This window comes from Clarias gariepinus, chromosome 1 (genome assembly GCF_024256425.1).
Source record: "Clarias gariepinus isolate MV-2021 ecotype Netherlands chromosome 1, CGAR_prim_01v2, whole genome shotgun sequence".
Lineage (NCBI taxonomy): Eukaryota > Metazoa > Chordata > Actinopteri > Siluriformes > Clariidae > Clarias > Clarias gariepinus.
The window spans coordinates 10,485,037-10,499,341 of record NC_071100.1 but is presented as its reverse complement, the minus strand read 5'-3'; positions in this window follow the sequence as shown (position 1 = coordinate 10,499,341).

Here is a 14,305-nt window from a genome sequence, read left to right as displayed (position 1 = left end):
TGTAGGCCGATTGCGCCCTTAGGCCCCGCCGCCCGGCCTCGGTTCCTGAACTTGAGGCTTTGGATATTCAAGTTGTCCATGAGTGCATTTTATGTGAACCACTGGTCCCAGTCATTTTATGTTATTGATTTTCTTTTTGTTTATTTGTTATAATTAAGTTGTTTAAAATAGTACGTGTAATAAATGGTAATACTTTTGGATATCCTTGTCTCCTGCTTTCTCCCGTGAACTGACCTGTGTGCCTTTAGACGAAATTTACTTAATTAGGGTCCCTGGCCTTTATCCAGGGTGGCGTAATCGGAATTTTAATTCTAATAAACCTTTTCTTGCCTCTGCGCTACGCCACATTCGCATTTGTTAAATGTCAGTATCGAGCAAGGGAGAGTTTTTATGTATTGTTTTTTTTATCACTTTCATCAAAGTCATACTGTAAGTATGTATACACTAAGTTTATTGTGTCTAAATTTTTTTTTTTTTAAACTCCAGATGATTTCATTCTGAGCCTAAGAAGCTTCTGATAGGTTAACTGATTCCTGATTTGAGTTGATTGGTGGCACACCTGTAGGTGCACAGATGCCCGAGTGTCTCACGCATAGAAAAAGTGCCCGAGTGTCTCACGCATAAAAAACGTATACAAAACATGGGAATGTACAACCACCATGACGAAGACAGATTCTGAGTGCCAGAGAGGAACGCTTTTTTTTTTTTTTTTTTTTTTTTTTTTTTTTGCAAGCAAGAAGGCCTACGACCTGACCCAGTTACACCAGTTCTGTCAAGACGAGTGGGACAAAATTTCAGCAAACTATTATAGAAAGCTTGTGGAAAGGTAGCCGAAATGTTTGGCCCAAGTGAAACAGCTTCGAGGCGATTCTACCAAATACTAAGGAAGGGTATGTATACTTCTGACTTCAATAAAATTAATAAAAAAAACTTAGAAAATTGACTTAACAAATGCAAAAAATATGTTAATATTTATTTATCTAAAACATAAAACGTTTACTCTGATTTAATGTTTGACAGTAACGAAAAAAAACTTTGTTTTTTCCTGAAGTGTATGTAAATACCTGGTTGCAACTGTACGAAAATAAAATGTTTTCAAATATCGAACTAAAGTAATAATTTACTAGTAATAATTTGTTCACTTTGACACTTAAGCATTTCACTGCATATCGTACTGTGTATGACTGTGTATGTGACAAAATTCTAGCAATACTCTAGATAAAAAATTTCAATTGAAATAATTTATTTAATTAAAAATACACATTAATTTTGTTTATTGATTGTGCACTTAGGATGAAGTGGCAACTTATAACATTTTAGTCAACCAGTCAATTAATCTACAAACAAACATGAACAATAATCATGATTTCGTTCAAGATAATTTTAAAAAAGAATTGAACTACTAAACATAATTTAAAAAGACATAACCAGAAATTGTTACTCATAATAAAAGTTCCTTTTTACCTGTTAGTGAAGGTGAAGATTCTCTGTTGTCTCTGTCTGTCTGACCTCTGTGTCCTGTTTTCTCTCTCGAGCTCTACATTTTTTATACATTACTTCCTTGTTTCCTGTGCTGCCTTCCATAAAGTTCCAAATAAAAAATGCAAATGAACTAAAACACATTATACCTACTATGTAAGTGGACATCTTGCTCATGGTTGTTACTTGGCCCCAGGACCAGAGTGCTCTAACCACTAGGTCACCATGAGGAATATTAAAGAATAATTTTCCCCTTCCTGATCTTTTACATTTTTATTTTATATTTGTCATACCTAAATGATTCAGATCATCATAAACATTTCAATATTACACAAAAATAACCCAATTTAATACAAAAATGCAGTTTTCAAATAATTATTTAATTTATTCAGTGAAAAGAGCGGTCCAAACCTACCTGGCCCTTTGTGAAAAAAAAAATAATAATTTCCCCATTACTAAATCATAAATAAACATTGATTTTTGTAAAGCTGAGTAAAAGTTCACTTGCCACACCCAGGCATGATTACTGCCAGACCTGTTGAATTAAGAAATCACTTAACACTTTGACCTTGTCTACACGTAGCTGGGTATTTTTTTAAAAATGGAGATGTTTCTACTTTGTTTTTTCAAATAATTCTGTCCACACTTTCCAACGTTTTAAAAATATTTGTCCACATGAAAACACAGAACACTGTGGTAAGTGCTTTTAGGATCCTTCCTAATCAATTGGGGACCAATCAGAAGCCTGAACAAAACATCATTGCCTGTTGCGCTTTGTAAAAGTCCGAACGGGTCTCGCCGTCGCTGTCTGCGGGGTCTTTGTCGTTGGAGTTTGTGTGTAGCAGCAGTGAGCTTTATAGTACATTTAATGTAATGTGTGAGTCACTGCGTGTGTATGTACATGTATGTAGAAAGTCCAGTAAGCAACATTAAGACAGTCACTAGTTTACTGTACGTAAGTCCACTATTGCACATAATATCCTCATAAACAAAGCTGACGTCAAATCAAGTAGACTAGCATACAGACAATGATCTCCATTTCCCCGTGTCCACACAACACCTCTACATTTAGGCATTTGGCAGACGTTCTTATCCAGAGCGACTTACATTTTTATCTCACTATACATCTGAGCAGTTGAGGGTTAAGGGCCTTGCTCAAGGGCCCAACAGTGGCAACTTGGTGGTTGTGGGGTTTGAACCTGGGATCTTCCGAACCGTAGTCCAATGCCTTAACCACTGAGCTACCCCTGGCCCCTCCTCTAAAAATGGAGTTTTGGAAAATCTTTTTAAAAAAGATTAAAAAAGACTAGTCTTGTTTAATGAGTGTCGTGCAACCCTGGATGGTCCAAATGGATGGAGTAGTGGATGGTTGGTGGATGGCCACCATGTTCAACAAGGCTGTGATGTCAACAATTTGGTGGCGGAGTCATGTTTTGGGTCGGAATTATAGGGAAAGAGCTGGTAGGCCCCTTTAGGGTCCCTAAAGGTGTGAAAATGACCTTGGCAAAGTATAAAGAGTTTTTTAACTTTCTTTAATGGTACAAAAAGAAGAACTGTGCCTTCCGTAGCAAAATCATCTTCATGCACGACAATGCACCATCTCATCCTGCAAAGAATACCTCTGTGTCATTGCCTGCTATGGGAATAAAAGATGAGAAACTCATGGTGTGGCAACCATCCTCCCCTGACCTCAACCCCATTGAGAACCTTTGGAGCATCCTCAAGCAAAAGATTTAGGATAAGAGGCATTTCACATTAAAACAGCAGCTCTGGGAGGCTATTCTGACATTCTGCAAAGAAATTCGAGCAGAAACTGTTCAAAAACAGTCACTGGATGCAAGAATTGTGAAGGTGATATCAAAGTAGGGGTCCTATGTTAAGATGTAACATGCCCTGTTAGGATTTTCTTGATTTAAATAGCTTTTGATTTCAGTAAATATGACCTCATAATGCTGCAAATTCAACAAAAGCCTATTTTCAGTTTTTTTTTACGACCTATAAACTGTTCCAACTCTGTTGTGCATAATAATTTGAAACAGTGTGTTTTCAGTTTTTTGTTTCTTAAATAAATATTATCATTATGCGGTTAGTTCAATAAAATTTGAATTATACCCTAATGGTTGATGACTTAAAAATTATACTGACTGTCATTTGCATTGAATTATGAAAATCAGAGAAAGATATCATTTGCGTAATAATTTGGAATGCAGTGTATGTGATTTTTATCTTTGTGGTTTGGTTTGCTTTTTCTGATAGCTGTGAGCCTTGTGTGTGTATTTGTGTTCATTTTAACAGCTCTTAGAAGAGAGGACACAGGTTCCATCCAGGCAATACTCTTGTCTTCAAATTCCTCTAACGACAGATCATCTGAATCTTCTTTTGATATTATGTCTGACATCCTCATCAGATAGGAACAGAAAGAAAAAGAAACACAAGTAGAAGAAGAGGATAAACATGTAGATTAAAGGAAAGAAAGTATTAGAAGAAGTCAATGAAAATGGAAGACATGTCAGAGAGGTTAGAATTATACTTTTTCTGCACAGTCACCAGATCTAAATATTATTGAGCCACTTTGGGGTGTTTTGAAGGAGCAAGTTAGGGACTATTTTCCTCCACCAGCATCTTGTAGTGACCTGGTTACTATTCTGTCTCATTGTTGAACCTTCCCGATATGGTAATAGGAAGAAAGCTTGAGATGAACCAGACTCAACAGGGAACCCATCCTCATTTGGGTGATAATGGATAGTAGCGGTTGATCTGCATCATAATGTATGTTAGGAGGCTGGAAGTTCAGTATAACAGAGGAAGTGAAGTTAATACAGAGTCCAGTTTGTTATTGAAGGTTCAGGTAGATTGTAGGAAACTCCAATCCTGAACTATCGAGTGCCTGCAGGCATAAGTCTTTAGACAACAGCTCTCAGCATCAGTCGAGGCCAGGCCTGTCTTTGTGGAAAAGTGGAACCATCCCCAGTCACCACACACATCCCAAGCAGACCACACGGGGCATCCATGTGACAAGATCTTCAACCAAAATCAGGGCACCAGGACGAGTCAGGCAGCTTTAGAGGGCAGAGGGGGTCTGGGTGACTGGCAGCTCAGGAGCAACATGTATAGCTCAAGAAAGATTGGTAGAGGAAAAGAGAGAGAGTGGTAGACAAAGAGAAGTTAGGTATGGTCACTGTCACACAATGTATAAAGTGAATGTATATTTGTGCAAGCAACAAATGCATTGCTGCAGCAGAGGTCAGTTTTGTTCTTGCTTTCCTGGGAAGGTCTTCATGAGCAACAGTTTCATCATGGAGCTTGATGGGTCTTGCAAATGCACTTGACACAATACTGTTCTTGCAAGAACTGTTCTAGAACAAAAAATAACTGACTTTTGTTGTTAATTCATCAACTAAATCCATCTCTAAATTCCATCCACCTAATCTCCAGTATCATTCTAGAGTGTAGAAAATAAAATCACTTTATAAACTGGTACTACAGTTTATGCATAATTTCCAACACTTTCAATATAAGCTGTTGACTTACATTATACAGTAGTAACTATAAGTAATATAGTAAAATGTATTTTAAAAATATTGAACATCTTTGGTTTTATTGTGTACCTCTAATGCAGCATTTCCAGATCTGTCTCAAGTTTTTAGTCATTATGTAACATTCAACCATTTTTAGACATTCAGACCCGTCTTCAGTGTATGTCTATATGAGAGGGGTGAGAATCGCCTGCACTGAGAACCCCGATGTCACAGAATTCTGAATTCGTCACAGAACAGAGTTCTTACGTCAGAGAAAACATAACAACCCATCGAGGTGGTATAAATGTAAATGAGAATAAATTATAAAACCAGAGAGCTGTTTATATACAGGCAGCTTCAAATCCAGAGCTGTTTAACTGTTGGTACCAATACTAAATATTGTTTTGTAAGAAAACCATGGATTCACCTTTTGAAAAAGTACAGAAGAAATGAATTTGATCTAAGAATTAGGTCATATGTTGAAGACTTGAGCAATTCAAGTTGAGCAAAGGAGGAAGTGATTTTATCTGGATGTTCTGTACTGTGGGATGAAGAAAAGACATTGGAGGGAGTGTGATGCTGTAGGCAATATCTGATTCGGGTAACCTCTAGCTCAGGCTTTATGCCGGAACACTCGCAAACCGCGTTACTCAATGCGATGTAATTTAAAAAGACAGTTGTCTGATCACGAGTCCATTTTTCGGCTGCATAAAAAAAAATTTTCTATCTGTTCCACCAACTACAAACTGTTAGAGAGTAATAACTAAATCTATGAAGTTAATCTATTACAAACGTTCTGTTACATTACTCACGCTTATAACAGACAAATTTGCAAGGCACGTGCAATCCATTTATTACTGTCTTTCAGTAGTACACAGTTATCAGTCCTATCGCTGTTTGGCTCTGGATTGTTCCAGTTGAAGTATGAGACATAAGACTGATCTGACCAGACCCAGGACCTATTCTTATAGCTGGCCGAGCAGCAGCACTAAGAATAATAATAAAAAAAAATTTATGAATAATACAAAGTGTGTGTGTGTGTTTTACAGCTAATGGTTATTACAATGCTAATGTTCTTGATATTGTCTGCAACACTTAATCTCCAAACAAGGTAAAGTTTTTAAATGTAGAGTTGTTTTCTAAGCCATAAAACGTGAGCTTTTTTAACTGTAAACACTTTTTAGAAGTTAATCAGGTATGTCTATTGTCTTTACAGTTATGCATTCGCTTTTAAATAGAACTGAGTGCATTTAAATGATCAATTTATGTGAATCTATTTAAAAGGAAACAGAATATGAATATATTCAATGTTTTATATATATATATATATATATATATATATACTGCATACTTTATTATAATAAAATAATGCAGTCAGATAATTAAATTACTTATATTGTTTATAATCTGCCTCATCCCAATCCAAAAATTATCACAACTCTCTTTAATCATGGCTTTTACAGTATTCATCTCTTAATCACTCTCGATGGTTGCCAGGTCAGTGTATTTCACACTGCAGTACGCCTGAGCATCGGTCCAGTTCAGCTCTGTGTTCACCACATAAAACTGACGATATTCCCCCACAGTGAGAGCCCACAGTCCTACTGGGATAGACATTGATCTTGATCTGAATAGTGTGATAATGAAATAGATCTTTATAAATTCTAAGTAAAGCTTAAACTGACCTGAGAATAGCAGGATGAAGTGCATCGCTGAACCCATTTAAGAAGTGTTTTAAGATGTGATTGTTAGTTTAGTGAATTCTCAATATTGACAGGAAAGAAACAAGCTTGAACAAATGCTTTTAAATAATATCGTCACAATTCATTCAGAAGCAGACGTCTGATGGCTTCTTATTTCTGTTGTAAACTTCTGATAGGACAAATAATCAGTAAACAAACAAAAAAAAAATAGCATCCCAGATAGCATTACTTTCTTGGGCCAACTTCTGTGAAATTTTGGTAACCTTTTGTCAGTGCTCCAATGTCGGAGCAAATTTGGGTCAAAAACAGTGAATACATTTGGACTAACATTGGCCCATTGGGGGTTGGTTAAGTAGATAATTAAATAAGGTTGGCACAATGTTGGTTCAGTAGATAATGGCAAGGTGTCACATACTGTTAGATGTAGGACTGTGGGCATGGTGTTGCAGGCATAGACACAGAGGGGGATGATTTCAAAACAGTCTTTTAATAAACAATCCAAACAAACAAAAACAAAGGAATTTGGCTTGAACTTGGAGCATACTATAACCAAAACCAATAAATACCAATACATAGACAAGGGATCACACAACCTAATATACAGTACAGACATGGGCTACAAACCAGATGAGACAAGACACACTAAACAGACTAGCGGACTTAACCCTAGGGACTATACATGCAGGGGCTAAACACACACAAGACTGGCTTGGCTAGGCCTACTAGCTGTTATGCACATTAGCTGCTAAGCTAGCTATTAGCTAAACAGACTAATTGCTAAATAGGCTAGTAGCCAGAGACCCAAGGGGCAGACAGACTAGGTATGAAACAGACTAAGAACTCTGAAGTTTGGTGGCTAAACAGGTTAGTACCTAAACAGACTATGATCTAAACAGAAGAGGAGACTAGACAGATTCGAAGACTAAACAGACTAAGATCTAAGCTGGTTAGTAGTGCACTGGTTAGTATTTATACAGACTAAGAACTACACATGCAAAGGAGGTTACTCACACATGAGGGTAAACACACAAGGCTAATTCTCCCAGAGGCTAATCCTGCTAGGAGACACAGAGACAAACTAAATAATGACAAATATAAACCTAAAGCTCCATAAACCAAATGCCAACTAAACAAACTAAAACAGAACATAACAGAACTGAAATTAACATTAATGCTCGACCTAGTTTCCCAGAACAACCAGCTATTTATAACAAGACTAATTAGCTACGTCGTTTAGGTGAGCACCAGCATCACCTGACCGATGTGCCTTCTGGGAAACCGAGTCTACCAACAAAACTACAAACTGAAAACAGTGCTCTCTAGTGGGCAACCCTCACACGAGGTTGAAAATTGGCAATTAAATTACACTCAACAAAAATATAAACGCAACACCTTTGTTTCTGCTCCGATTTTTCATGAGATGGACTTAACGATCTAAAATTCATTCCAGATACACAATATTACCATTTCTCTCAAACATTGTTCACAAATCAGTCTAAATGTGTGATAGTGAGCACTTCTGCTTTGCTGAGTTAATCCATCCCACCTCACAGGTGTGCCACATCAAGATGCTGATCTGACATCATGAGTAGTGCACAGGTATACTGCTTCCACCACCGATCCTGACCACCTTCTATAGAGGAACTATCGAGAGCATTCTGAGCGGCTGCATCACTGTCTGGTTTGGGAATTGTGCCATATCGGATCGCAAAACCCTACAGCGGATAGTGAGGACAGCGGAGAAGATCATCGGGGTCTCTCTCCCCTCTAATGAAGACATCTACACCACACGCTGCATCCGCAAAGCCACCAGCATTGTGGCTGATCGGACACACCCCTCTCACACACACTTCACACTCCTGCCATCTGGAAAAAGGTACCGAAGCATTCGGGCACACACATCCAGACTGTGCAACAGCTTTTTTCCACAAGCCATCCGTCTCCTCAACAAAAAGGGACTGGACTGATAAGCACACACACACACACACACACACACTAACACAAACATTATCACACTACCTCAAAATATTGGGACTGGACTGACTAATCAACACAAGTGCAGACACACTGACCTACACCACCAAATTATTGTACACACCAACCTGTAAATGCTTCACTGTTTATCTTTTGCACAATGATCATTACTGGACTAATTTTTGCACTAATTCCTCAATTCTTGCTGCTGTTTTTTTTTTTTTTTTTTTAAAGAATGTTTACGTTTACCCACTACCTCAACACCATATTTTATGTTCTGTAACTTTTACGTTTACCCACTACCTCAACACCATATTTTATGTTCTGTTATGATGTGGTTGCGCACTGTCACTTTGTTGTTGCTCTTGTTTGCACATTTGCATGTGCACTTTATGTTGTCTGTAAAAATGTTATACTTAGCTAGTTAGTTTTTGTTAATTTATGTTGTAATTTATGTTAGGTCTCTCTGTCCTGTCTCTGCTAGCCAGTTAACTAGGCCTTTTGGTTAGCTAGTTTAGTGTCTCTGTTAATTTATGTTGTAAATTTATGTTGCATGTAGCACCTTGGTCCTGGAGGAACGTTGTTTCGTTTCACTGTGTACTAACTGTATATGGTTGTAATGACAATAAAGCCTACTTGAACTTGAACTAATGATCACATGAAGTGTCGCGGTATCACGACCCTTTATATAAACACGCAACCATTTGCGGCTTGTTCAGTCTGATTGCCTGATTGCAGCGTTGCCTGGCAACCACGTGTATAAATGGCCGCGCCTTTGTCTGTTTAGAACTCCGCTAGGTAGCAGCCTGCGGATATGCTCGTTCTGGACAGTTTATGCGCGGCTCTGCCCCTCGCAGGAGCTTGGCTTTTGCCCTTTCAGTCAAAGACAAAATGTGGCTGACTTAACCCAAAGATGCCAAATCGTTCATTATTACATGACTGCAAAATGAAGTAAATGGAAAGTTTGTGTTTCAAGCCATTTTTAATATCAAACTGCAACCATAGTAAATGCATTATGCATACTGCATATGCATACTGACAGATGAGGTGACTTATTTTGAGAAACATAACAAAGAATTCAAGGTATTGTGCTGGCCATACATGAAAAATCAATGGTTTTTGGGGGACATTAAAACGACTTACACAATTTTAGAGGGATGGTTTTGATGTTTTAGTTGATTTTTCTGTATCATCTGATATAAATGTTAAGCTTGTGGTTGTTTATTCTTAGAACTCAACATGCTAAAATGCCAAAATAATACAATTTTTATCTAAAATGTAAGTTTAAAAGTTACAGATATTACATCTATTTCCACTCAACTCTACTAAGCTAATCTGCCTGGTTGCTGTCTGATAACTACACTGTAAAAAATGGGACTAGGCTTAATTAACAATTATTAAATTAATATTAGTGACAAGTACATAATAAAATTTACTAACTGCATTCTAAAGTCTAATTAAGCTGATTTAAACAAATACTGATTATTTATTCATTCCATTTCAAGTAAATTTTTTGTCAGTTTAAATCAACAAGGAAAAATGGGGAAATTTTAATTTCATTTTTTCTGGCCATGTCACAACTAAAGAAATGTAGTACATTTTACTCATTTAGAGAGACTAGGTTCTACTGCCCTACAATTTCCGCCCAAGTTTTTACATCCAGACAAGGTGCCACGTGCTGCAGGATCTGCATTTTTCTTAAGGTGATATTTGTTTAAGTTTTTTTTTTTTTTTTTTTTTTTTTTACAGACAGTTGTGAAATATACAAATGTTATTGTGTGGTTAAATTCAGTTTAGCTATTTCCTCTCAGTCTGTTCTAAAGCAAAGATGTCCTCTCAGTCTGCTCTGGTTTTATTTGGCTAAAACTCGTGCTTGGTAGTTAGTTTGGTGTGTAAATTTTATTACAATGTGCTTTATATAGTATATAATATTCTTTAAAGAGGCAGCCGGGCTAGTCAGTGTTTCAGCGTTAGCTTCCCCTCCCCCACTTTAACAAGTGATTAGCTGACCTTGACATTGAGTGTCTAACTGCAGCAGTTAACTGTTGCTCTAGAGGTGAGTAATTAACTTAAAGATTTACCTTTTGTGTTTTGAATTGAGCTAAATATAAAATATTAAATTAAAAGGGACATGTGTAGTAACAGAATATTGTATGTTTCTTTATGATGAAGATGGCCCGCCTTTGTAATAGTCTCATAATGCTGTTTGCTAAATGTTACTTAATGTTAAAATAAAAACTCTTGCTGTTTCAGATGAAACATATTTGGCAGTTTTTTTTTTTTGATACATGCAGTTTTTGCATTTAAAGTATGCAGTTACTTTTTATTTTACCAGCTTCTGATGCTGCAAAAATGTTGGATTATGTTTATCGTGTCTTCAAATAAATGTCAATTGTCCTATTGTTTTGATGTTAACCCAGCACAAGCATTTAAGTAACTTAGAAATATTACAATTGTTTCAATGAAGTGACATCCAATATTATTAAATTAATTAGATTTTTAATTAAACTGTATTTAGGTGCAGATGAAGATTTAAAGATCTGTAAAAGTAAATCAGGTTCACTTAAATTTTTAATTAATGTTAATCAATTTGTCTCAGATATTCAATAAAAATCAGTCTCTTCCAGATTTCTCTCAGGTATTCATTGAATGTAACACTTTTTTTTCTAGTAAAGGTAAAACTGCTTTCCTTTAAATGATTTAATTTAGCTTAAAATATTTATGTTAAATACATTATATTTTTAACAGTTAATATTAAATCCAACACAATAAAAAACTTGATTTCATTCATAATTAAATATATATTTTGTCTTACATTTAAATTATTTATTCTATGTTTCTTACTCATTATTATAGTAGTAATTTTTTTAAGTAAACCCTAGGTCAGATTTTTTACAGTGTACTTCAGCTCCATAATAGACATAGTTTAGTAGTTAGCCATAGAACGTATGTTCCTTTTATGGGTGGAATGCAGTTTTACAGGATAAGCAAAACCACAGTGTACCTTGACGCCAAATATTTATTTAATTTTTATTTTTTTAATGGATGGGACACACTTTTCCATTACCTACAGCCCTGCTTCTTCCACCTTCACCCTCTCAGCCACTTTTACTCACTTCAGCAAAACTGAAACTGAAACTGATCCTGTTCCTCCCACTGTGTGTGAAACTGATTTAGCTAGTTTAAAGATTGGTTGGTAAAGACTAAAGAGTCTTTTTACTTTTTTATTTATGTTACAAACCCAGATTTTATGTTTTTTTTTTTTTTTGGTATGCTATTGATTTTTCTCTATATCTGAACAGATTTAAATGGCAAAGATTAAAAAGTCACAGCAAGACTGGTGACAGAGTGATTTGATGAACTAGAAAGTGAAGTTGAGCATCTCCCATGGCCTGCACAGTCACCAGATCTAAATATTATTGAGCCACTTTGGGGTGTTTTGGGGCATACATCCCAAGCAGAGCATATATATAAAATACAGTGTATGTGTAATTTCCCACATTTACAACATAAGCTGTTGAATTACAATATAGTTGTAAGGGTTTACCCCAAGAGGGCGCCAATGCGCCCAAAGACTATTTGTGTTTGTAGTTTGTTGTTCTGTTTAAGTGGGAACTGCGTGTCCCAGGTTGCACCTCGGTCAGGTGACGTAGGCATTCACTTATACCAAGGAAAGTAATTAAGTTTATTATAAATAGCCTGACTGAAGCTCAGGCAGGCGTCTAGCTTTTGTTGTTATAATTATGGTTTGTTATGTTGGTTGTGTTTTTGAAAGCTGTTACATTAAAGCTTCGTAAGTGCTCAAAAGAAAGAGCTTTACTTTTGTTCTCGTGTTTGAATTAAATAAAAGTCTTTATTGAACCGCCAGCTCGCCTCTGAAGTAATGCCACCCAAACACTCACGCCAACCTAAGAAACATGACAGTAGTAACTATAAGTAATATAGTAAAATGTATATCAAAAGATTTTAAACATCTTTGGTTTTATTGTATACATCTAATGCAGCATTTCCAGATCTGGTTCAAGTTTCTAGTCATTGTCTAAGATTCACATTTCAACCGTTTTTAGACATTCAGACCCGTCTACAGTGTACTGTATGTCTATATGAGAGGGGTGAGAAGTGCCTACACTGAGTATCCCAATGTCACAGAATTTGTAATTCATCCCAGAACAGAGTTCTTACGTCAGACGAAACAGAACAACCTTTTGACATGTTATAAATGCAAAAGGAAACAAATAATAAAACCAAAAAGCTGTTTACAGTCCATCCAGAAAGTATTCACAGCGCATCACTTTTTCCACATTTTGTTATGTCACAGCCTTATTCTAAAATGATGCTGACGGTGAGGTGATTGTTTGCTTTACATCTCAGGGAGCCCTCATGTCTGTGTTTCCTTCTGGCTCTCCCTTTTAGTTATAATGTTATAGTTAGTCCTGCCGGAGTCTCTGCTTGCACTCTACAGTTAATATACATTCACATTATACATTGTGTGACTGTGACCATACATAACTGTTATCTCTTCTCTTCTGCTCTCTCTCCCATTCCTTCTCTTCCCTCTATCCCCCTCTCTCTCTTTCCCTCTCTCTGTTGAGCTACACATGTCGTTCCCGAGCTGCCAGTGATCCAGACTCCCTCTGCCCTCCGGACCTGTCTGACCCATCCTGGTGCCCCGCTTCTGGTTGGAGATCTCGTCGCATGGATGCCCCGTGTGTCTCTTTGGGATGCATCTCATGTCTGGGGATGGTTCTCTCTACCTAGAAGACAGTTCTGGCCTCGACTGGTGTTGGCAACTGTTTCCCTGAGGACTTGACAGTTCGATAGTTCAAAAAAGTCTACCTGAGTTTTCAATAACTAACTGGACTCCATATTAACATCAATTAACATCTACTGTTATGCTGAACTGCCTGCCAACTAACACACAGTATGAATGCAGATCATATACAAATAAAATTGAATTGAATTAAATATTAGCAGCAGTTAAGACTTCGATTTTTAATAAAGAAAAGTAAAAAACATAACCAACTTATCATGAATAAACTAAAAATGAAACTGGGAGAACTTAAACAAAACATGAAGCTATATCCTAGAGAACATGAAACATGACAAAACAACAGAGAAGTAAACAAAACAGCTCCCATCACCTGACCAAGATGCATTCTGGGACATGGAGTCCAAAACAAAACCTCTGGACTCAAGTTGCCCTTAAATGGTTATCTTGATTTTTTTATCAAGTTGTTAATATAAAAAGAATAACAATTAATTTGTGTCCTTAATCTGTTCATTTTAATAAAATATATATCTAGAACACTCACATGTGAATACAGAATAAAAAGATATAAGCATTTCACTGCATATCGTACTGTGTATGACTGTGTATGTAACAAATAAAATTTAATTTGATTTGATATTGCAGTGTTTTTTCCAGGTTAAGCAACCGTGGAATATCAACACTTGCTGCAAATTTTAATTAAGCACTTAAAAGATACTACTAGAAATCTGAAAATACTACAAGTTTTAGTACTTGTAGGATTAGAACCATGAATTAAATACATGACATTTTTTTATGTACATACACTTTAATAGACTAAATATTTCTTTATTGCCCAACAATAAGCCAAAGCATTATGGGTA